This window comes from Pinus tabuliformis, chromosome J (assembly GCF_031772625.1).
Source record: "Pinus tabuliformis cultivar Carrire ecotype Pingquan chromosome J, CPIR1, whole genome shotgun sequence".
Taxonomy (NCBI): Eukaryota; Viridiplantae; Streptophyta; class Pinopsida; order Pinales; family Pinaceae; genus Pinus; species Pinus tabuliformis.
Window position 1 is genome coordinate 818,015,007 of NC_142295.1, and position 25,013 is coordinate 818,040,019.

At 40.0% G+C, this 25,013-nt stretch overlaps 1 pseudogene; it reads right to left on the bottom strand.

The window, feature by feature from the left end:
- Nucleotides 1-4,168: 4,168 nt before the first annotated feature.
- Nucleotides 4,169-25,013, bottom strand: part of LOC149229207 (xanthotoxin 5-hydroxylase CYP82C4-like) — a 147,313-nt pseudogene continuing 126,468 nt past the window's right edge.

Genomic DNA, 25,013 nt, shown 5'->3' on the forward strand with positions numbered 1-25,013 from the left:
TTTCCTTGACTGAAAACGACACTTGCGACACTTTCAAATCAAAAGACGACAGTTCAATTAAGCTACCATTTTATAAATCAGAACTATGAATGGCGAAAAATGCATAAAAACATTCACAAATCTTTGCAAGATGGAGTTTGGATGATGCAAAGAAAGGGGGTTTCAATAGTGGTCTACTGATCATAGACAACGAAGCTCCTGAATAAAGCTGAAGAGAGTGAAGAAAAAACCAAAATCTGGAGGCAAAACTAGTCTTGTCTCATCATTGCATCTATAACACAGGGAAACAGGGATGCATCCCACCTACTGCACACGGGAGGTGTGATGCATCCAGATTGCCAAGAAGAGAAGGTGCAATGGTCCAACGACGAAACTTCAACTTGGTTTTTGCTCATAGTTTGCAGCCTAGTTCAGGGATTTCGGCCGACCAAATGATAGTCAGTAACTACAAAGTACAGGGGTTGATCTAATGGTATCTTTGCACAAAAATGAGGCTTGGGATCTAGTGGAGTTGTCGGCTGGAAGGAAACCCATTGGCAGCAAATGGGTGTTCAAAAAGAAGACAAAAACAGAAGGAAAAGTGGAGAAATACAAAGCTCGGTTGGTAGAAAAAGATTATTCCCAGGTGCCAGGAATTGATTTTGGTGATATTTTTTCTCTTGTTGCCAAGGTAACTTCTATTAGATTAATTTTATCTGTTGTTGCTGCTTTTGATTTTGAGGTAGAACAGATGGATGTGAAGACAATATTTCTTCACGGGGATCGGGAAGAGGAGATATACATGAAGCGCCCTAAAGGTTTTGCGGTGAAGGGTAAGAAAGAATTGGTATGCAAGTTAAAGAAGTCTTTATATGGGTTAAAATAGTCACCAAGGATGTGGTATCAAAAATTTGATACATTTATACGGGCCGTTGGCTTCACTAGAAGCAAAGCAGTTCATTGTGTGTATTTTAAATTAATTGGTGACCATGTTATTTATTTGGTCTTGTATGTGGATGATATGTTGCTCGTTGGAAATGACTAAGAAATTATCTAGGATTTGAAGACCCAATTGTCCTCCAAATTCGACATGAAAGATCTTGGTGCTGCAAACTATATTTTGGGCATGGAACTTAAAAGAGATCGGGAAAAGAGGAATCTATGGTTAAACCAGAGGAAGTATGTCGAGACAATACTAGAGAGGTTTAATATGCAGGATATTAAATCGGTGAAGGTTCCTATTCCTGTAGGTGTGAGGTTATCTGCTACACAGTGTCCTAAGACACAAGAAGAGGAAGAGGATATGTCCCATGTTCCATATGCAAGTGTAGTCGGTAGCCTGATGTATGCAATGACCTATACTAAACCAAACATTGCACATGCAGTGGGAGTATTGAGTAGGTTTATGTCAAAACCAGGGAAGGAGCACTGGACAATAGTGAAGTGGGTATTCAGGTATTTGTGTGGCACTAGTGATTATGGTTTGTGCTATCAAGGAAGACGAGAATTGGACAGAGTGTTGGATATTCATGGCTTTGTTGATGCAGACTAGGCTGGAGATCTGGATTAGAGAATATCTACAAGTGGGTATGTGTTTAACCTATTTGGAGGTGTAGTCAGCTGGATGAGTAAGAAACAATCTGTAGTGGCACTATTAGCTACAGAGGCAGAATACATGGTGGCCACTCATGCAAGCAAGGAACTATTTTGGTTGCAGAGATTGTGTTCAAGTATGGGGTTAGTACAGGAAGCTATAAGGATAGACTGTGATGGCCAAAGTGCAATTTTCTTGGCAGAGAACCTCACATATCATTCAAAGACAAAGCACATTGATGTTCAGTATCACTTTGTGAGGGATATGATAGAAGACAAAAAGATGTTGCTGGTAAAGGTGGACACTTTGATCAATATCGCAGATGCATTAACAAAATTTGTGAGCTTTGAGAAGTTCTCTTGGTGTAGAGAGACAATGGGCATTTCAGGGCTAGAAAAATGACTAAGCTCTCTTGTGGCCCCCTGTGGAAAGAAAACAAGTGGGATAATGTTGGGTTGTGTTATATTCTTTCCAGGTAGTTAACAGGGGGTTTAAAGGGCACCCGTAACCCTATGTTAGGTTGGGCAGACCCACCTGTGGTTTTGTGAATGATTTTCACACATGCTTTTTGGATGCAATGGTTTTCGGTCCATGGAATTGGACGCGATGGTTTTTGGTCCACGGTATTGGACTCCATGGTTTTTGGTCCATGGTATTGGATGCTTCGGCATGTATAAATATGTATTGTAACATTGAAAGGAACATAATGAGAAATCAAGCTAGTAGTCCCAGTTTTGGGATCCAAGGGAAAAATATCTGTGTATATGTGTTTTATGTGTTCTGCTCTCGCATTATTTATTTTCTGCATTTTAGAATTTGTATGCAGGTAATTTCTGTACGGGGTTAAAACCTACACCAAACAGACATTTAAGATCCTAATCTCTTCCCTCAATCCTTCATCTACTACTCTTTGAATAGCTCTGCCACGACCTCTTCTTCCAGCTTCCATTTTATAAAGAAAAAGAGTTAACTGAACTTTGCTCTGATAGCAAAATTGATGGGACTAGCCCCTTATATCTGCAGGTTAATATTTAACTATTGATTGAATGATATTAATGATGTGGTTGGTTGACCTTTATGGTATTGTACTACAGTTTAATTGTGACGAGGACATGTGTCCTGGCCTTGGGCCTCATTCCTTCCCACTCTTACTATCCTCCGAAACCCTAAACTATTCATTCCATTGTTGTTTCTCTATGCTTCTTGCGAGGTCTGCGGTTTCACGAAATGAGGGTCTGCTCTGTTAGTTTGACGGTGTTTCATTTCACTGTGCCTAGGTGTGCAACTCTACGAGGGTTTCCACCTACATATGCTCTCAGTGCTTCCGATTTTGTGCTTGGTTTTGAGGCTCTAGGTCTGGAACCCTTGGTCTCGGTCTCTGTTATCAATTTTGCTCAGTTCTGGTTATGTTTCTAGTTGCAAGCTTTGGTTGTATATGATTGTCTTCAATGCACTTGCTTCACAGTCTGATTGTTTTCTTGGTTTTTTGACACAGGTTGCGATTGTGGAGTGGCTCGCCTTTCGGCTCTCACTTGGTGGTTATCCAAAAGGTGAGTTCTCTCTCCATGCTGGTCTTTTTTGCTTCGTTTTTCCTCTGCCACTGACAGTCTTGGCTCCTTGTGGGAAAGGAGCACCTCTACAACTATAATGTTAATTCCATGGCTTCTCTTCTGGTGTGCACGAGCTCGGCTCTCCCTCGGTGAGTTTCTTAATAAACCTTTTCTCTTCTTTTTGTTTTGTTTTTCTAACTATGGTTCCGTTCTTCGGTTCTAATGGCCTGCTTGTTGACCAATGCAGGTGAGTGACGAGATTTTTTTGTCGTCCTCACTCTTGGTTTCCTATGCCTGAACCAGGTAGGGTCACTCCTCGGTGTTTTTCCTGTTTGACTGTTTGAGGGTTTTATGGGTCGTCAGTTGAGTTTTGGGTTCAGCCTTGCTGCACCCTGTCCTCACTATGCCCGTATCTTTACTGTATATTTTATGGCTCTGCGATTGTAACTGTTAGCTCTACTACAGCTTTAGTGTTTAAAGGTTAAATTCAGGTTTGTGGCTGGTTTGTGCCAAAAAAGCAGCACGCAGTAGTCTTTTCACCTTCCTCTCATTTGGTTTCCTTACACTCTTAACCTCTGCTGTCTTTGTTTTTTCTATAAAAATCTTCATTCCCCGCTTCCCTCCATTCTCCTACAAACTTTTTCTTTCCCCGCTAGCCCCGTTTTCTTGCAAAACTCCGCATGAACTCATTTTATTCCATAAGGCTGCATTTCCTAAGACCGGGCGCTTAACCCACGAAACCCCGCCGATATAGCTTTCTTCTACTGCAGCCGTTGATCAGCACGAACCAATGGTATTTGTCCCTTTTCTCGCACATTAAACCGCATGCACTTTCCTTGCCATCCGACCATCCATCGCGCCATCGGACGGTAATCGCAAGCCCTGATCTCGTGACCTGCTCACCCATTAACCCACAGGGCGGTGGTTTTTGGTAGCCACGTTTCGCAATATTACGGGATCGCGTCGTTGCATACACATACCGCCGAGCCCCGATAGGTGGTGCGGGGAAGCCACTTGCCACCCGAAATCACTTGTCCCCCGGCCGTTAACCTCCACGCGACTTCCGCTCCTGATCACCATTGGATCTGCCACGGCCAGATCCGACGGCCCTTGTTGCTCCATCCACGTCACCTCCCGATAGCCTACATAAAGTGATCTCCATTGATCTATGCGATATGAAGACTGGGATTGGTTCTTCTATTCGGTCTGCTCCTACCATACTACCTATATCACTCCCGACTGCTCTCTGCTGTCGGAAAAGGATGAAGCCAACAACTACATATACCCTGCGGATTAAAGCTTCAACTACCTGCATTCAAGAGCATTATGGCCAAAAAAGGAAACATATAGCCTCGAGTAGTTAACACAGTTATTAGTTATGGAGCTTGTATCACTCAGTACTGCATCTGCCCGAGAAGGACCACAAAATGCCAGGGAATGTCTAAATCATTCATTAAAGCAGGCAGAGTATAGCAGAGCCCCATATCTGAGAATTAATGCAGTTGTTTGTGCATCATGACCTCTCCTCATATAGCATAGCAGAATGTTTTTGTAATTAACCTCTATATATATCCAGAAGATAGAAGGTTGATGGTTGATGAATTTTATTCTGTTGTAAGGTTCAACTTCTGGAGATTGTAACTACTGTGATACCTCCAGTGTTTGGTCTTCATTTTCAACTAATACAAGCTTCTTTTGCTGATAATTGATCACTTTCCACTTCTTGCTCTTTTTTCGAGGCTGTGCCTGTTATGCATTTTTCATGTGCTCTTCATGTTTAGCATTAGAGGGGCTGTCATCTCAACTCTGTGTTAGAATCTAGTATGTTTCATTGAGTATGTATGCAGGTTTCTGTTGTTTTAATTCCAGAGAGCTGTCATCCTGTCTATGTATTAGGAATCAGATTTACAAACCTTTTAACTAGTTGCAGCTGGCCATCACAGGGTCCTGTGCATTTGTTGGTGTGATCAGTATTCTCCATCATCACATTTCCTTAAACTATGAGTAATTGGTGGTCTAAAGCCTTGTAGTTTGTGGGTGTTCACCCATGTCTGGGGTTAAGCATAGTAGAAGTGGTTATGTGGCTTGAATATGCAGAATTTCTTTCATTCATCCACCATTTTCCAACATTTTTGTTGAGTTTTTAATGTTCCCGAGCATCTCTGATATACAACCTAGGAGAGTTTCTTGGGGTGATAACATTAATTGGCGTCGTTGCCAGGGAGAGGAGATTGAAGCTCAGCTTCCCTAAGAGAACTAAACATTTTCAAACTTTGATGATAGATAAGGTTTGAACACATAATCTGGTTGTAATCATCTATCTGGCGACTCCATTGGAGGAAGACCAACCTTTGGCGACTCCACATTGCAGTTCTGGCTCAGTTTGTGAGGTATGTTCAGAGATATCTTCAGAAATCACCAGCTGAACCAGTGCCTGATCCTGAGAAGATCGTTCAGTAGAAGAAAATATTGCAGTAAGGAGCATCAGGACTAGGTAAGCCTTAGAAATTCCATGTATCTCTGATAGTGAAAGTCACCTTCAGAGATTCATTTAAGCTCCTCAGTCATTCATTTCCCTTTTGGACCTCAGTCCAAAGAAGCTTTCCATGCTGTCCATTATATTCCTCTATATATATCATTCTTTTCATTGATCCATTCCACCTAGTCCAGCAGTATCCTTTCATATACCCTAGCCATGGCAGGTCAGCAAGCCCTCACAAAGATAGAAAGAATCGTTGCTACTAGATATGGACCCTTGGTCTTGCCTACCCCTTTGAATGCCATGCCTGTAGGAGATTATCAATAATTTATGCCTACGTTTATTGGTGCAGAAGGAGTAACAGCTGAAGAGCACCTCGAGGCCTTCTATAGCTATGCTGATAACCTGGATATCAATGAAGAGGATGTCTGGATGAGGATTTTGTCCAAAGCCTAGACGGGGAAGCTAGAAAATGGTTTAGAGAATTACCCCCTAAGTCTATTGTAGATATTGAGGCCTTAGATGATGTGTTCTTAAAGCACTGGGGGAATAACAAAGATCTGCTCTTTTATCATTCTGAATTTGGAACTTGTAGAGGGAAGATGGTGAGCTGCTATCCGATTTCAACATAAGATTCAACCTTATGTACAGCAGAATGCCAGCTGAAGTAAGGCCCACCCCTGATTCAACCATGCTTGCTTATGCCAATGCTTTTGATTCTTAGTTCTGCCTGTTGTTAAGAGAAAGACGATGTGCTTCTTTGGATGATATGCAAACTATAACCTTTGAAGTAGAAGCAGACATTATTGCTGCAGAAAGACTCGAAGGTGATGCAGAGAGGAGAAGTCAGGGAGGTGAGTCCTCATCATCCTATGATCCTGAGATAGATGAATTAGCCAAGATGATATAGCTTTTGGCCTCTGAAGTTTCCAAACTTAAGGCTGAGCAATATTCTGAAGAGGCAGGAGCTCATTGTTCCTTTTCCCTTCCAATTCCAAATCCATATAGAGGAGGAAACGAGCATTTGCAGATTTTGCAAAGAAATAAAATTAGAATGAAGATAAAGGGGTCAAGACCCTTTTGTAGGATTCAGTCATGGAAGAAGAGTAGCCTGAAGAAGATGAGGAGGTCCATGTTTCGGAAGGTGCTCCTTTCCTAACAAGGGCTGCTTATGAGAAAGCAGTATCCAGAGGCATTGCTCATGAGTTTGTTGTAGCTGTAGAACAACAACCTGATCAGCAGAAGCAGTCAGCAGCAGGTCCTACCAACCTCCAAGAATCTGTGCTCGATGCTTGCTCATCTACACATGGTTATGCAGATCTACAAATTAGCCAGCTTTCTTTTATCCCCTGACCAGTGATCAGTAAGGGAGAGGAAACCCCCCCATCATCTTTTTTCCCTCTGTCTGCTCAGATGACAATCCCTCAAAGCTGCCACTTAAACACTGAGGCAGAACATAATACAATGCTCAAGGCTAAAAATGATCATCTCAGCCTTGATATTCCGAAACCTACTCAGATGACCTCCACACATATTGAAAGGGCAGTTTTTTAGATAACAGAGGAAGAGGCTGTACAGTTGTGGGACTCCTCCTTGGATGAGGATTGTTTAAACAAAAATAAAGGAGGAGATGATATCTATATATCCCGTGTAGAAGAAAACAATGGTTCATCATTCATATTAGTTGTGCAAACCACACATGACACAGAAATGTGCATGACAGCCATGATTATTCTGCAGGTGTACACAGGTTCCCATGATGAACATCCAAGAAGGAGAGCACACAGAAGGGAGATGAAATTTGATCCCTATCTAGCCATCAAGGTCAAATCTCCTAAACTCTTTGAGGTAGAGGATCAAATAAATCATGTTTTGTAGCTCTATGATGAAGGGGCTGAGAGTAGGAGGAACAACTTTGATAGCCCAGCAGATGGGCAGTTTTAAAGTTTTGAGTTTTCAGGCCTTAATGATTGTAAGCAGTTTCTTTTCTAGGTTTTAGTGTAGACCTAGTTTGACTCCATGCCCAATGGAATACTAGGCAATGTTTTTATGTTGATTTTGTATGAAGGCATTGGTCTGCAGTTCTTGAGACCTCACAGGGAGGATATCATCCCCAGAAGGAGCTAGTGTTACCTCTGCTACAGCTTCAGTGTTTAAAGGTTAAATTCAGGTTTGTGGCTGGTTTGTGCTGAGAAAGCAGCGCACAACAGTCTTTTCACCTTCCTCTCATTCAATTTCCTTAAACTCTCTTAACCTCTGTTGTCTCTGTTTCTTCTATAAAAATCTTCATTCCCCGCTTCGCTCCATTCTCCTACAAACTTCTTCTTTCCCCGCTAGCCCTGTTTTCTTGCAAAACTCCGTGTGAATTCATTTTATTCCATAAGCCTGAATTTCCTAAGACCGAGCGCTTAACCCACGAAACCCTGCCCATATAGCTTCCTTCTACCACAGCCATTGATCACCGTGATCCAACGATCTCTCTCCCTTTTCCCGCACATTAAACCGCATGCACCTTCCTTGCCATCCGACCGTCTGTCGCAAGCTCCGATCGCACGACCTGCCCGCCCATTAACCTGCGGGGGCAATGGTTTTTGGTAACCAGGTGTTGCAATATTACGGGATCGCACCGTTGCATACGGATACTGCTGAGCCCCAGTAGGATGGGCGGGGAAACCACCTGCCACCCGAAACCGCCTATCCCCCGGTCGTTAACCTAAGCGTGACTTCTGCTCCCGATCACCATCGGATCTGCTGCATCTAGATCCAATGGCCCTTGTTGCTCCATCCACGTCGCCTCCCAATAGCCTTTATAAAGTGATCTCCACCATTAATCTTTGCGATCCGGCGGCTAAGATTGGTTCATCTGTTTGGTCCACTCCCGCCATACTACCTGTATCACTCCTGACTGCTCTTTGCTGCTGGAAAAGGACGAAGTCAACAGCTACCTGTACCCTGCGGATTAAAGCTTCAACTACTTGCATTCAAGAGCATTATGGCCAAAGAAGGAAATAGGACAACCTCGAGCAGTTAACACAGTTATTAGTTATGGAGCTTGTATCAGTTGGCACTGCATCTGCCCAAGAAGGACCACAAAATGCCAGGGAGTGTCTAAATCATCCATTAAAGCAAGCAGAGTGTAGCAGACCCCCATATCTGAGAATTAATGCGGTTGTTGGTCCATCATGACCTCTCCTCATATAGAATAGCATAATGTTTTTTTAATCAACCTCTATATATATCCAGAAGATAGAAGATTGATCGTTGATGAATGTTATACTGTAAGGTTCAACTTCTGGAGACTGTAACTACTGTGATACCTGCAGCATTTGGTCTTCATTTTCAGCTAATACAAGCTTCTTTTGCTGTTAATTGCTCACTCTCCACTTCTTCTTCTTTGTTCCAGGTTGTGCCTATTATGCATTTTTCATGTGCTCTTGATGTTTAGCATTAGAGGGGCTATCATCCCACCTCTTTGTTAGAATCTAGTATGTTTCATTGAGTATGTATGCAGGTTTTTGTTGTTTTAATACCAGAGAGCTGTCATCCTATCTGTGTATTAGGAAACAGATTTACAGACCTTTTAACTGGTTGTAGCTAGCAATCATAGGGTCATGTGCATCTGCTGGTGTGATCAGTATTCTCCATCATTTTTCCTTAAACTGTGAGTAATTGGTGGTCTAAAACCTTGTAGTTTGGGGGTGTTCACCCATGTCTGGGATTAACCATAGTAGAAGTGGTTATCTGGAATATGAAACATTTCTTTCATTCATCCACCATTTTCCAACATTTTTTTTGAGTTTTGAATGTTCCCGAGCATCTCTGATATACAACCTCGGAGAGTTTCTTGGGGTGATAACAGTAACCATGGTTGCATTGATATGGTCCTGTGATGACCTCACGGTGGTTTGCAGTTTTGTCAACTCTGTTTTATTTGCTCTCTAAACAGTGAGCTATGGAGGCTTGGCTTTGACATATATATATATATATATATATATATATATATATATATAGTAGTTTTGACTGTTAAAAATTTGCAAGGAAAATGGTTATGTGTTCGTTTTTGTACGTGTATCTTGTTCTTTTGGTATTCCTCTGACTATGGCTCTCTTGTTTTTACCGTAGGCTTGCTCTATTATGCTACTCACTTGTTTGGATGCTCTCCTCGCTTCGGTGGTTACTATTCACTGTTTGTCATCATCGTGCTTGTAGAAAAGAAAATGAATTTAATTGTATTTTGAAGAAAAGATGTTAATGCTGTAATTTGAATGGATTTAGATGTGTTTGTTTTTCAGAATGCTTCTGTGCATTTTCTTTATTCATTTCTATGATGGTAAAAAAAGATTACAATAGTCGTTTCCTCTTTTTGTTTTGTGAGAACACTAGACAGTTAGCAAACTCCAATAGTTTCATTAAGTGGTTTCTAAATAACTGTCTCTTCTTGTTTTGTAAACTAAAAGCAAATTTTAAATAAAACTAAAAGGTAAAAAGAACATGTAAGCAAAAACACTAACATTGGAACGAAACTCATACTATTAGAAGAGACAAACTCCTAACCATGACCTCCCTTATTTGGATGCTCCTACATCAGTGTTTATTTGGATGCTCCTACATCAGTGTTTACTCCACTTGCAAGCATTACAGGTCATATTGCCATGCCCTTTCTCATTAACATGGATTGCATATCATTTTCCCTGGTCTTGGTAGTTCGAATCTTCATTTCTCTATCTTCTTGGTCTATAGGATCTTGGTCTTTTTATCAAATATGCTTGAGTTTCCAATTGGGTGATCATCCGCATTCTTATCGTCATTCTCACTTATTCTTTCTGTTCTTCTGATTCATTATTGCGCATTCCTTGAATATGAACGTGACCACTATCTTGATGGGTTGAGAGTAGCCAAGCATTTGACAAACAAACCATTCCCAAAACCAAACCAATGAGTTTGAAGTCGAATCTGTCACCAAGAGAAACCAGTAGTCTCACTCTGCTCATTGCTAGCTGTTCTTTCAATTTTTTGGTGAACAAGAATACATTACATTACTCTCATTGTTATCCAGTTCCTCATCGTCTCTCTCCTTTATTGATAAATCATTAGAAGCTCTGGTCCGCTTGCCTTTTCTCCTACAGTCATAGACGTGAGCTCTATTCTATTCTGGCTAATGTTCCCACAGGTCAATCTCTACCCTACGTTACAACTCTAGTACCCATTTTAATCTTGATTTTATTAACCCATTTACTTGTAAATATTTTTAGAGATTTAGAAAATTTGTAATTGCAAAGATTCTCATAATGGATGAGAAAGTTATCACAAGATATTCAATTTATGAATAATATTGATTACTGCCATGTAGTATATTCATATATTCAATTTATACATAATTTTATAACTATATAACAAAATAGATACAAATTGATTACTGCGCTGCACTAATATCTCAGGAAGAGTATTTTATTTATGAAATTTAATTTTTAATAATAAATTTCTTGGTTGCTTGTAATTGTGTGGTAATACTTTTTAAAGTAGTCGTGTGAATTACTACAAAGATATAATCAGAAGCATTTTGTAAAAGATAAAGGCAAAGGCTTCAAGTACTGTGTAACATTCAAGCAACCTTGTTTCACGTAATTCTATGCTTATCTTTTCTTGAATAATAATAGGCTATTTTTCACTGACTTTAATGTTGCGTGATTTGTGTTTTTATGATTTATAAAACTGTCGCAGGCTTAACATTTGTTTTTTTTTTATTATCACATAACAGATCAGGTTAACAGTATATGATGACATTTGGTTTTGCAAGGTGGATGACTCAACGCTATTGAAAGGTTTTAGTCTGGGAAAAATTCAAGCTAAAGTGATTATCTCGATTTCCTTTTTGTGTAGTGTGCATTATGGCATATATTAATACAGCATAACAAGCCCGATTAAAGGAAATCTTAATAAAGGAGTGGAATAAGTGAAATACTGACATCGTTTTACAACGTCTTCGGGCTAAGCTATGACTTTTGGATAAGCTTGATTTAATTTTGTATGTCATAATTTATAATGAGTTTTAATTAAGTGCTTATCTTTAGGTAGTTCTTTCCAATTTCTGAAAAGTCTAAAGGCACGTTCTTTGATTCGATACGGTAAAATGCTATTTTTGATTGAGACTCGAAGAAGTGAGGATAACTTTTCTGATATAGAGCTTCTATGTGACGACGTACATTTTTGCAGTTGTTCACTATCGTGGCTTATTTGTTTAAGTGGGAACGTTTGGGACTAGGTTGTTTGTTTAAGTGAAAAATGTTTGTTGGAAAATGCAATCCTATTTGTCATAGATGTTTGAAATGAAAGACTTTATAAGTCTCAAGAGATTGAGGGCCGAATTTCATGTCTCAACGTAAGTATGTCAAGAGTTTGTTGATCAAGTTTAAAATGGATCAATGTAAGGTTGGGAGTTTCATTTACTTGACTACAACTAGGCTTCATCTGGCTTATGCAGTGACTGTATTCTCAGCCTCATGAGAACCATTGGGTTGCAGTAAAATGAGTGCTAAGGTATCTACAAGGAACCTTAGATTTTGGCATTTTCTATTCTCATTCATTTGATGTTAGACTCGGAGGATACAGAGACTCTATCAAGAAAGTTAGACGATCAAAATTCCATTACAAGATATGCCTTCAGCATTAGATCCAGGGTCATTTCATTGTACAGTAAAAAGAAGCATAATGTAGCCTTATCCTCGGCAAAAGCAAAATATCAAAAGCAAAATATCAACCCATGTGCGCAACAATATGTGAAGCAGTTTGGTAACGAAGACTTCTCTAAGATGGAGAAGAAGAGCAAACAAAAGCCACAATTATCGAATGTGATAATCAAAGTTCTATCAAACTTTCTTATAATCTTGTGTTCCACAAAAACACCAAGCACATAGATAAGCAATTTCATTTTCTGAGGGACAAGGTGCACTCAAAGGAAATATATGTTGAATATTGTAATTCACGTGATAATGTAGTTGATATATTTACTAAGCCTCTTGGTAGAATCAAGTTTGAATTGTTTAGGGAAATGTTAGGAATACTTGTGAATCCCTTTTTCCATTAAGGAGGAGCGTTAAAGATAATGGAGAATATGTAAATCTCTAAAGTTTCCGTTCATTAGAGCCTTATATTAAGAATTAGTTCCTACTTCTTAACGAGTGGTTCTAACTTCCCTAGATGTGTGAACACTACATAATTTTGATTGTAAAATGATTTATAGTTGACCATTCTGCTAAAGGCAATCTTGAGGTGGAGCTTGTCACTTGCGAGCTATCCAATTCAACAATAAGGCTGATTCTTTAGTTTCTTTAACATAATAAGGCTGACTCTTTAGTTTCTTTAACATGATATCGGAGCCCCTCAGGGCCTTGCCCGTCCTCGGCTGAGGGAAATAAAGGGTTTTATGAATGTTTGTTTGTGTGCCTGTCATCCTATTAATGTTGAATATGATGGAGACTGATTCCATAACGCAAAAAATGGCACTGGCATGATCAGGCAGAAGCATCAGCATTGGAAAGCAGGTGAGCCACAACATGCAACGCACTAGCTCATGCAACGCACTGGCTCAGACAATGACTAATCAAAGAAATTAATAAGTTATGAGATCGAGACAAGAGCGTTGCTTGGAGTTTGAATTCGGATGGGTTTTCCCCTTCTTGTCATGTCTCTATGACACCGACTCGCAGTAGAAGAGCACTGTGAGGAAATAATGTGCGAAGCTCTTCGCCACGATGGTCGATCCCCATGACGATTCATTGTCACCCCACCTATCAAGAATGGTGGGCAATGTTGTCCGTTGCTTGAAGGACCCCGATTCCATTGACCGCGATGCATGCGTTCATGCAATCGACGTCATGCCATCGAGGATCACATACTCAAATTAGTCAATCTATGCGTTTGTGAAGCCGTTCGATGGCGTACTTTGGGAGGTTGAGCAGTGGAGCAAGATGCGGGTCGAGTGGTGGCACAAACGAGAACGTGGTGTGGGAGAGTTTGTGTGTTGTGTGGTGGATCGTGGTTGCGAGATTGTACCTGAATCTTCGTGGCTGCATGGACCCTGAAGGTGGAGATCGCCTAGTGTGTGTTGCTATTCGCGTGAAGGTGTTGGATCTGTGAGGGAGCCAGATCTGAGTCTGAGATCGCATTGTAGCAGCGGTGATAGATTGCTGAGAAACATTGTGCCGGTGAGTTTAAACGATGTGTTGTGCAAGTTAACATTGTCGCCAGACGAGAGATCTGCTGGAGGCGATTGTTGATCAATGACAGACCTGTTTGTTGGATGTTGTGGAAGTTCCAATCCAAGCCGATCGATAATGAAGGTCGAGCTCGCGGTGCTGTGAGAGGCACAAGTTGTGGTTTTGTTTGTTTACAAAATGTATTGATGGTTTTATTGGTTGTCAGCGGTGTCGGAATCATGCCTTGTCAGTGGTCATTTGTTGAGAACGATAATAGAATCTTCCATAGGGCCATTCTCAAGCTTATCCATTTGCTCGAAGAAAACCCACTTGGAACCCCAGGTGAACCCCGACTACTGCTTCTCTGGCCGTTATCTCTTGCGGAGCTTCTCACAACAGATGTGGGGCAGATGGCTATGTCTGTAGCTCCGGTAAACGATGTGGTTTTCATGATGGTCATAGTGAAACGTGCAATGACCTAGATTGGCCATCGTTCACCTGAAAATGATCCAGTGAGTGAGACATATGTTTGTCTTACTCTTGTTGGAGTCATGACATCCAAATTTTTGACTGACAGAATAGGGATTCACGCAATCCTTGAACCAAGGCACACTGTGGAGCTCAATCGTTGTTCGTGAGTTTTGCATTTAAGGTTATTTCATACCGTCTAGGACACGATCTCCAATGTTGTTGTGTTGAGGTGCTAAGTATGCTGTTGAGCGAAGGAGCCTTTAAGCAAATAGTGAAAGATGCCATACGCTCAATGGGTCGCGCTGAATTGGAGCTGTTGAAGGGTTTGCTTGTTTTGCATTCCAATTTAATTAAAAGTGTTTAAAAATTGTTATGTCATTATTTTTAAATCTGGTTAAAAATTGAATGTTTTGTGACAATTACTCTTACCAACTATTGTCACGAGTTTGAATCTATGCTGCAATTGGCTATTCCAGCAAGAAAAATTATTTGTAGGAATGATTAACCATGAGATATAATGAAGACATGACAGTGAAGATGTGATTAGAGGAGTGAAGATGTGATTAGAGGAGTTGTATCAGAGATAGGGGGATGAGGGACAATCGATTTTTTCTGAATTTGTGTGAGTTTTTGGAATAGACTTATGATGATGTATTATGAGTCGCACATTGTAATATGGAAAATTTACATGTCATTTTTTTTTAATGGTTAATTGTGGTCCTTGAAATGTTTTATGTATGTGCTGAAGGAGGCATGCATACCCTTTGTTATGTGTTCCCTATGTAAGAAAGTTTTAACACTGTGGAAGAGTGTGTCATTGGGGATGGATACACTTGGGTGGGTCTTATTTGGTTTAGACCCCATAAGGTGAAATTTTATATTTAGGGAGAGTTCATCGAGAGGTTGAATGAACTATGTATGTGAAGGACTTCCTAGTAGACTCGTGGTTGCCATAGTTTGGGAACCCATGCATTCCAGTAGATGGTTGTTCCTTTATATGGACATCAACAATTGCATGAACAAGGTACAAGGTGTGATTATGAGACTTGACCAGTTGTAGATCTTGCAAATTGATATCGAGACAAGTAGTCATTAAAGGGGAGTGTTGGAAAATGTAATTCCCCTTCTCTCAGTTGTGACTTCTATGTAAAGTGTGTATCCCTATTCTATTGGTTTCCGAGTGTGGTGTCTCTCAACCAATAGATAATTTTCCTATCTTGAGAAAATACTCTTGTATATATATAATTTGATATTTAATTACTGGAATATAGATTCCTCTTATAGAAATTTAAGACTATTAAGAGTTTTGGGTATTTTTTCTTGTGAAATGAATTTTTTTTGGTGGGCTGTGCCTTAAGTTAGCTGGTCCAAATTAAGGCCAGTCCAAATTAAGGCCGTTTTTATAGAGCTGTCAGTAATGGAGTAGTGTAATAATTTTTTTAATTGATGAATTTGAGACCGTTAAGTGAGACCTTTAATAGTGATGAAGTATAATAATTAACGGTGCAAGTTTTTGGTATTTTGAGTTATGATTTTTTTGAAATAATATAGAAAAACAAAGGAGCATGCATTGGGTTTAGACTTTAGTCTGCTAGTTTGTTCTATAGCAACGTCTGTCCTTCATCCTCAAGATTTATTTTAGTGAACTTTTCATACGTACTGCTTATGGAGTGTATATTTAGAAGCATGGGTAGTTATGGACGTTTTTTAGACCCTTGAAGATTACATTCTGAGAGAGGTTTTCTGTTTGAGTTATTTCTCGTAATTTGTTCCTCAATATCTAGGCAGTTAATTCTACTATTCGGTGATAAATATAAATGTCTTAGATTCAGTTCCCTTTGGCAGTTGGCAATGACGTGTAGTTGTAGTTTAAATTACACCGACGTTAAATGTTTTTCGTCTCCATCTAGAGCAATAGATGAATTTTATCTTTTTGGTGTATGCTAAATAACCTGCTTACACAAAAATATTTTATTTATATATATATTGAAAAATATATTATTATTATTTTTTTGTTTGAAAGATAAGATATCAGGTATAAATTAAAAATAACAATTATTTCTGGTTTATTCTCTAAACAATACAAATGTTTTTCGACTCCATCTAGAACAATAGATGAATTTTATACTTAAAAACTTATTCTAAAATAGACATACTTATATTTCATAAACAATAATTCTACTTCTATAATATTGAACATAATATATAAAATACCACTTTAAATCTTTTAATATTTATAAATATATTCCTAAAAAATATATTTTTTTACATATTTAATAAATACAAAAATTTTAAAGCTTTTATGCAATCCATATATAAACAAATAATAACTTAATATTTAAATTTTATTAAAGCATTTTCTAAAGTATGATATTTACCATATATAGATATATATTTTAAATTTTTATTTAATATTTACACTTTATTCAAACATTTTATATCTTATGGTTTAGGATTTATTTAATATATATGGTTTAGGATTTATTTAAATATATTAAATGAGATGTTATAAAAAGTTTAAAATATAATTTTTATTTTATTTATAATTTAGATTTAAACACACTAATTTAAGGGAACAAGCATCATGTTTCTAAATTTTAGCTAAGAAAAACATAAGACATATTTATATTTTATAAATAACAATTCTATTTCTATAACATTGAATCTCGTATATGGACACTTTAAATATTTTAATATTTAGAAATATATTCTAAAAAAATATTTTTTTACATATTTAATAAATACAAACAATTTAAAGCTTTTATTCAATTCATATATAAATAAATAATAATTTAACATTTAAATTTTATTCAAACATTATCCCGATTGGGGTGCGTGTCAGTGGATGGAAGTGCCTGCGGGAAGTAATGAAGCGTACAGTTGATTTATGTACCACTGCCCCCCACACGCTCAAAGCGATGTGTGTCATGGCCCTTGCCATGAGTACATGCAAGGGTGGTGAGAAAGGTACCAGAGATGGCAACGGAGAGGTAGGTTGTATAGAAATGAAGGTGAAATAGATGGGTAAGGATTGTGAGTTGGCTTGTGGAGTAAGGAGGTGGAACAGAAGCAAGGGAAGACAACAACGCCAGTGGCACCAAACTTGGAGTGGCAATGGGTATGTATCTTGCCTCTTCGCCTCCTTTGCAATGTCGACTTGGTTTGATTTTTGTTGGGGGCCGAGGGATATACTTGGGAAGGGTAATTGGGGAAAATGTTGGGGGAAATGGAGGAGGTCTTGAGCTACAATAGTTTGGCTATGCATCTTTGTTTTGAGCTTGTCGGGAATTAAGGCAGTGTGGACCTTGCATTGCGTGGCAATGGAAACCCGGGCTTTTCACACTGTGGGTTGAGTGGGGCTGGTCGATGGGGTCTGGTAGGTAGAAGCTTGGCATCTAAGGCTGAGGGTAGCGAGGGTTAGCTAATATGTTGGGTAGGAGTATGGACCACCTGCCATAACCGCGACAAATTATGGGGAACTGGGAGATATTACTGTGCTAAGAGACTAGCTAGGATCCTTGTGGGTGATGTCGAGCATCATAAGGGAAGAGGTATTGATCTAGCTTACTGGGAAGAGGGGAAAGGGACTACACTCCACGTATGGAAACCTATCATCTTGTGGCTAGGCTCACTTGCATGGCCTTGGCCTAGGATTGTCAACCACATTGAGTATCTGAGGCAATGGGGAGGGAGGGGTGAGAAGTTAGAAGGGATATGGAGTTTGGCCCTATCTAAGGATTGGATCTCTGCCCATCTTGCTTCTGGTATTGTCAGTGAATGGAAAAAGGAAATGAACGGGGAGAATGACAGCAACGACAATTCCAGTCAGGACAGTAACCAATGCTATAATATGTTAAGTGCTATCAGTTAACAAATATTTCATGTGAACAGGTATTGAAGAGTGTTGATATGGCTTGGCCAGCGAGAGGACAAGGACGTGGAAGATAGGGGCGGGAGCCTGGAAAGGGTAAGGACACGAGCACGTTGGAGACCTGTAGAGGGAGGAAATTGGTAGAGCATCTTATCAGTGAAGTTGTTGCGGCATACCGAGAGGGATCGAATGAAGGCATCCATAATTTTCTAGAAGAATGGGAAGAGGAAATCAAGCACGGCAGTGAGACAGAGGAGGATATGGAAAATTGGGGACACTCAGCCCAGACCCTCAGAATAGTAGAGGAAGGATAACATAATTCAAGCAGACATTGTATCTCTACTAGCTAATGAAAATATTGTTGGGTAAAGCCATGGAACAAATCTTGGTGGGGATGGCGGTCTGTCTCTAAGGGATGCCAAGTTACGAAGAGGATCTGTAGAGAATTCAGTTTCAAGTCCATAAGCAGGACATTAGACTAGACATAATTGAAAGACACATTCCATGCATCCTGGAATTATCTGAGATGCCTGAAGCAACTGTCAAGGATCTTGCACCTGTTGAATCGATGTCGGAGGAGGAGAAGGGCTAGTCAGTTTACCATGTTTACATTTTTTATATATGTGGTTCGCATTTACATTTCGTCATGCATGCATAATTATAGATAGATGTATAAAGTATGGTCATGAAACAAAGACATATATAGCTTAGCTAGAGAGATCGAAACTCTATTGCTTTTGGACGGCTTACAATGAGGATAGGTGGCCAACAGACTTGGTTTCTCATTTGGCAAGTTGATTCCACCTAGCCAATCTATGTGGTGTAAAATTTTCTATTATAAATAGAAAATGAAAGGTCTCGCCAAGCTTAACAACAAAAATAAATTTTTTCAAACACTTATAGCATATGAAACTTGATATTTACCATATATATAGATATATATATTAATTTTTTATTTAATATTTACAATTTATTCAAACATTTTATATCTTATGGCTTAGGATTTATTTAAATATATTAAATAAGATATTATAGAGAGTCTAAAATATAATTTTTATTTTATTTATAATTTAGATTTGAACATACTAATTCAAGGGAACATGGGTTATATTTCTAAATTTTAGCCAAGAAAAACATAAAAAACTTACAAGTTCATTCCAAAATCTACAAGAACTTGAAACAATTATTTAAGTTTCCTATTGATCATTTAGATTCATTGGCGGGCCTTGGGATTTATAAAATTCCATGCTCTTGTGGATATTTTTAGATTGGTCAAATTGGTAAATTTGTGTAGTTCGAAAACCACATATTTCATAATGGTCATTTGGATTCGTTGGTGGGCCTTGGGGTTTATTAAATTCCATGCATTTTGGATATTTTTATATTGGCCAAATTGGTAGATCTGTTGAAACCCGAGTAAAAAAAAGACAACCAATACATATCATTTTCAAAATTAGTCTTTGTTCAACATGCTCATAAATCCAACCAGCTCATACTCTTTGGACAAGCTAAAACCCTCCACCCTTGCTCCCTTCCATCCCATCCAAATCATCCACTAAGCCCTCAAAATGTCGATAGGTTTAATCATAAAGATGGATAGAAGTTAAGCCCTTCTTGGAAGTCTCTAATTCAAATGCTTTTAGTCTTCAATCTTTAACTGGAAACCCTCCCCCTTCTTTTCTTTCCGAAGGAAAAATCGTAATCCTTCATTAATTTGAAAAATTACATATAGTAGATGTCAGTGGCATATTCATAACCACTTGCCAAGGCTAGTTCAAGTATCTGTAAAAAAATAATAAGCTTTGGCCGAAGCCATACCAAGAAAGAGTTGTACATATTCACCTCACATGGTGTTCATTGTGTCTATCATGTAGATAAAATAAAAACATAAATATATACATATAATGATATTGTGTATCAACAGTAGAAAAAACCATCCAAAATTAGGCCTTGTCCGCCCGAGGATATGCTCTGTCTATGTATGGCTGATGGTAATACTGATATTGTTCTGATTTGAGTTGTTCCTGAACCATCCACAAGCCTCTGGGTTGTGTCGAGGCCTCCTTGGATAATTTGTCAACAACCTCGTTATGTTCCCTGTAAATGTGTTGACAGGTGATAGAGTTAAATTGTGCCTTGAAAACCATAATCTCATCCAGAATGTTTCTAAGTGTATGAGCATGACAGTTATTTATATTTTTGAACCATTTTATAATGATTTTGGAATCTCCAAAAATTTGTAGATTAATGCATGAGTGTGCCAGTGCAAAATGTAGTAGATTCCTAAGATTAATCAAATTTTCAAAGTTGTTTGTTCCCTCCCCCAATCCGAGCTGTATTTGGAAATGGTGTTGTTTAGTTAGGTATAGTAGGATGCCCCCCCTACATCCTTGAGATTGGGTTGCTCCATCGAAGTATGCCCACAGGTGATGAGCCTCATAAATGGGTAATTATATGGGCTCATTTTACCTCCTAACCTAGTCAAATCAACCATTATCTTAGCTTATTGTATGATTTTCTGATTATATTTATGCTTATAGAGTGAGTTGAGTTAGTTATGATGCCATGTGGTCTAATATGTGTTTAATGCAGATTATTGATGAATTTTGTGCTCAAAGTAAAGGATCTAGTGGAAAAATGGCAACAATAACTCGAAGTGGACAAAGGAGAGGACTTATAGGATGGAATCCCACTCATTTATTACTCCTCACTTCGAATTCCCCTTCATTCAGCTTGGAGTATAAACAACCAAGTCATGCATTAGCAGGCAACCGAGCAAGTGGAGGATAGTTGATGATTATCTTGAGTTTTGGGAGCCAAGCCTCCCTGATTTTGAGGAAGTTGTTGGTAGCTTCATTTGTATAATTAGAGAGGTCTAGGGCCTCACTGGGTTCAAATTTTTGTTGGATTTTTTCTTATGTAAGCTCTGCTTGATCCGGATTTAAACAGGAACGCAATAGATTACAGAGATAACCATAAATAAAGAGATGCAATAACCATAAACACATATATGCAGCGGAAATAATGATTCATTTCATTAATGGAAAATACTGAATACAACCAGAAATGGAAATAAACCAGCTAGGGCGATGGTAGCTATCTCTGAGAAGAGATGTGCGGCTACATGCCTCTGAACTGTTCCGAACTGTATTACAATGAGGCTCGAAGGCCTATTTATTGTTGAGAAACAATGGAAAACCCTTCACATCCCGAAACCTAACCCTAGAAGATGAAACGCCAAATTGTGGGCCCCGTTTGGGTAAATTGGTACATCAATTTCCCGGGGTCGTAACTTTGGCATACGATCTCCGTTTGACGCGTATGATAGCTCGTTAGAAAGATCTATCCGAGTACTACCACTTTGGGAAGGGCAACATCGGTCCATGGACCCATGTTGCCCCCAGATTTCCCAAAAAACATCGTTTAGGGCCTCAAAACGGCTCCAGAAGTTCAGGACCCGAAAAACTGCTAAAAATAGTAAACTGTGCTGCAATTTAGGAAACTGAAAAGACTGAAAGAGATAGTTGTGGGGGTCCAAATGGGTTGGTGGGTGGCCACCAACATCCACCTGGATCATTCCTCCCCCCTTAGGAAGCAATGGTCCCCATTGCGTTGAGTTCCTCCATCTGCTGAACTTGTCCTGCAATCTCTGATGTGTCCAGTGATGGTGGGAAGCATGGTCGACGATGGTCCACATTGAACATTTGGTGCAGGCGAAGGAATGGAGGAATGATGTGCTCCAAAGCATTGTTGCCCGTAGCCTTGGTACTGGTGTAAGGACCATGTCGGAGTTTCCTGAGTTTCTGATGGGTTCTGGTAAGGCGTTCTCTCTGCAGATGTAACCAAACTTTGTCGCCCACCTGAAACTTGTGTGGTACCCCTGTGGGTGAGGAGAAGTTGTTCCTGTGTTCTGTCATGACCGTATCCCTTTGCTGCTGCTGCTGCGTGGAGGAACCCTTTGCAGGGGTCATGGATGTAGCAACGATCTTCCCCTTACTTTGGGAGTGAACCAGACAAATGAATTTCCTGGTTTGGGAGATGAGCTTGCTGCCTTTCTTGGTAGTAATCAAAGATGTGGCAGTAGGTGGGGCTACCTCTGGTATCCTGTATAATGAATTACTCAAAGAAATAATGACAGCACGAGGCCTTGACTCATACACAGCATGTCGCCTCCATAAGTATGGCTGGCCTAATAATACATCGCAAACATCCAGAGGTGTAACATCACACAATACCTCGTCTGTGAAGGGCTTGATGCTGTATGGGAGGCGGCACTACTGGCGAACTTTGAGATCTCGTCCTTCATGAAGCCACCCGATACTGTACGGCTGCGGGTGTGGTGTAGTCGGTAGGCCCAACCGCTTCACGACCTCTACTGAAACCAGGTTCTTTTGGCTGCCACTGTCGACAATGAATTGTAGCGGCGAACCCTTCACCCACATCTGTGAGTGGAAAAGACGCTCCCCCTCTTCTGGATCTGCAGGGTCATTCTTCTGGATCTTGGCGGTGGCAACAGTGGCGCTGGGATCTGCATCAATGATCTGCTTCCCTTTGCCATTCCCCTTGTCGAGTTCTAGCTCAGGGTCGGAACATGCATCTGATTCGGAAGCCTTCAACTCAGCCACCAGCGACTGCTTGGTCCGACACTCACTTGTGTTATGAGTGGGACTCTTGTGGAACTCACACCACTTTCCTGTGTCCTTCTTCGGCTTTGTGGTGTTGTTCTTTTCTTGCGGCTTCGACGGGTTGTCTTGGGTCACCCCGCCTTGGCTTTGTCCTTTGGGCTTCGGATTTACAGATCCAAAGTCTCGCTTCTTCTGTTTGCACTTTTGCTCGATTTTGACAGCGTATCGGTATGTTGTGCCGAGTGAGGAGATGTTTAAGAACACCATCTCTTCCTGGATGTATTTGTGCAGGCAGCCACGGTATTTGAGTGCCAGATGCAGCTCAGAATCTTTGATACCCAACTATGTGCGAAGGGTATGAAAAATGTTTGTGAACTCCGGCACATCTTGGTCTCGTCCCTGCCGCAATGTGGTCCATTTGATGTATTTGTCCTCATAGCTTCCGACAGGGTAGTACTGCTCATTGATGGCATCCCGGAAGTCATTCCAAGTGGGTGCGGCTGAAAATAGTGAGCCTGTACTTTCATCCTTCTGCTCGCAGTAGGTTTCCCACCAGTCCTTGACGTGGGGGGCTGCTTTGAGAAGTGCGAAAACAATCTTTTCCCGATTTGAAAATTCATGAACAGAAAAATACCCATCTAGCAGATTTAACCATTTATCTACGGCATCTGCGTCTATTTGACCCTCGAAGATGGGGATTTCAAAATTAACTTGTACCTTGAAGGGTGTGGCATTTCCAGAGTCGCTGTTGGAAGCCGATGCGTCGCCTCTGGGTAGCCGCTGAAGGATCTGCGCAAAGCTATCCATCATTGCGTTCCTTTGCCGCTCGAGCGCTTCTTCGAGCAAGATTTTGATAGGATCTCCTGCCCCCTCGTCTTTCTTCTCATCCGCCATGGGAGGCCGTCGGGATTTTTGACGCTGGTCTTGTAAAGGTTCGACCAGTTCAAGCCCTAACTCCTTATATCCCGACCTCGTTGGGGACATGCAAAGAAAAACAGAGAAAAAGCAGACCGCTCTGATACCACTGATCCGGATTTAAATAGGAACGCAATAGATTACAGAGATAACCATAAATAAAGAGATGCAATAACCATAAACACATATATGCAGCGGAAATAATGATTCATTTCATTAATGGAAAATACTGAATACAACCAGAAATGGAAATAAACCAGCTAGGGCGATGGTAGCTATATCTGAGAAGAGATGTGCGGCTACATGCCTCTGAACTGTTCCGAACTGTATTACAATGAGGCTCGAAGGCCTATTTATTGTTGAGAAACAATGGAAAACCCTTCACATCCCGAAACCTAACCCTAGAAGATGAAACGCCAAATTGTGGGCCCCGTTTGCGTAAATTGGTACATCAATTTCCCGGGGTCGTAACTTTGGCATACGATCTCCGTTTGACGCGTATGATAGCTCGTTAGAAAGATCTATCCGAGTACTACCACTTTGGGAAGGGCAACATCGGTCCATGGACCCATGTTGCCCCAGATTTCCCAAAAAACGTCGTTTAGGGCCTCAAAACGGCTCCGGAAGTTCAGGACCCGAAAAACTGCTAAAAATAGTAAACTGTGCTGCAATTTAGGAAACTGAAAAGACTGAAAGAGATAGTTGTGGGGGTCCAAATGGGTTGGTGGGTGGCCACCAACATCCACCTGGATCACTGCTCAACTTCGAGCTTATTATTTTGTGACAGTTTCATGTAATCTTGCTATTGTTTTGGAAATAAAGATGGAATCCTTTTTGAGCTAGCACTGAGTTACCTCAGAGGGCTAAAGCTCTTGGGTTAGGGCCCAATCCAAGTAGCCAAGATCCTCTATAGTTGTATTTGTATGTTTCATTTTAGTTTGTAGAATAGGTTGTTGTTAGATGTATTTGTTTTATGGTTAAGAATAGGTTGCTTTTGATGATTGAGTAGTTCGCTTCCATTTGTGATTTCAATAGTAGGTTAAGCAGTGATAAAAAGAAGATTCAAAAGGCTAACAATAGTTCCTTGGCCTCTTTTCCTCCCTTTGGGAGCATGATTTGAGGCAAAGACCCTCTTGCTGCCCCCAAAATATAAATTTTCCTCATTCATAGGATTTCTAGTGTTTGCAACTTCTTAGTTGTTTCATAGTCTAGTTTAGCTTTGCTTCAAAACTTCTTCATCATGCTCATTTCCTTATTTTCAATATTCTTCTTTCATGCTTTATTTTCCTACAATGGTTATCAACATTTCCATTCATAGATCATAGTTTACTTGA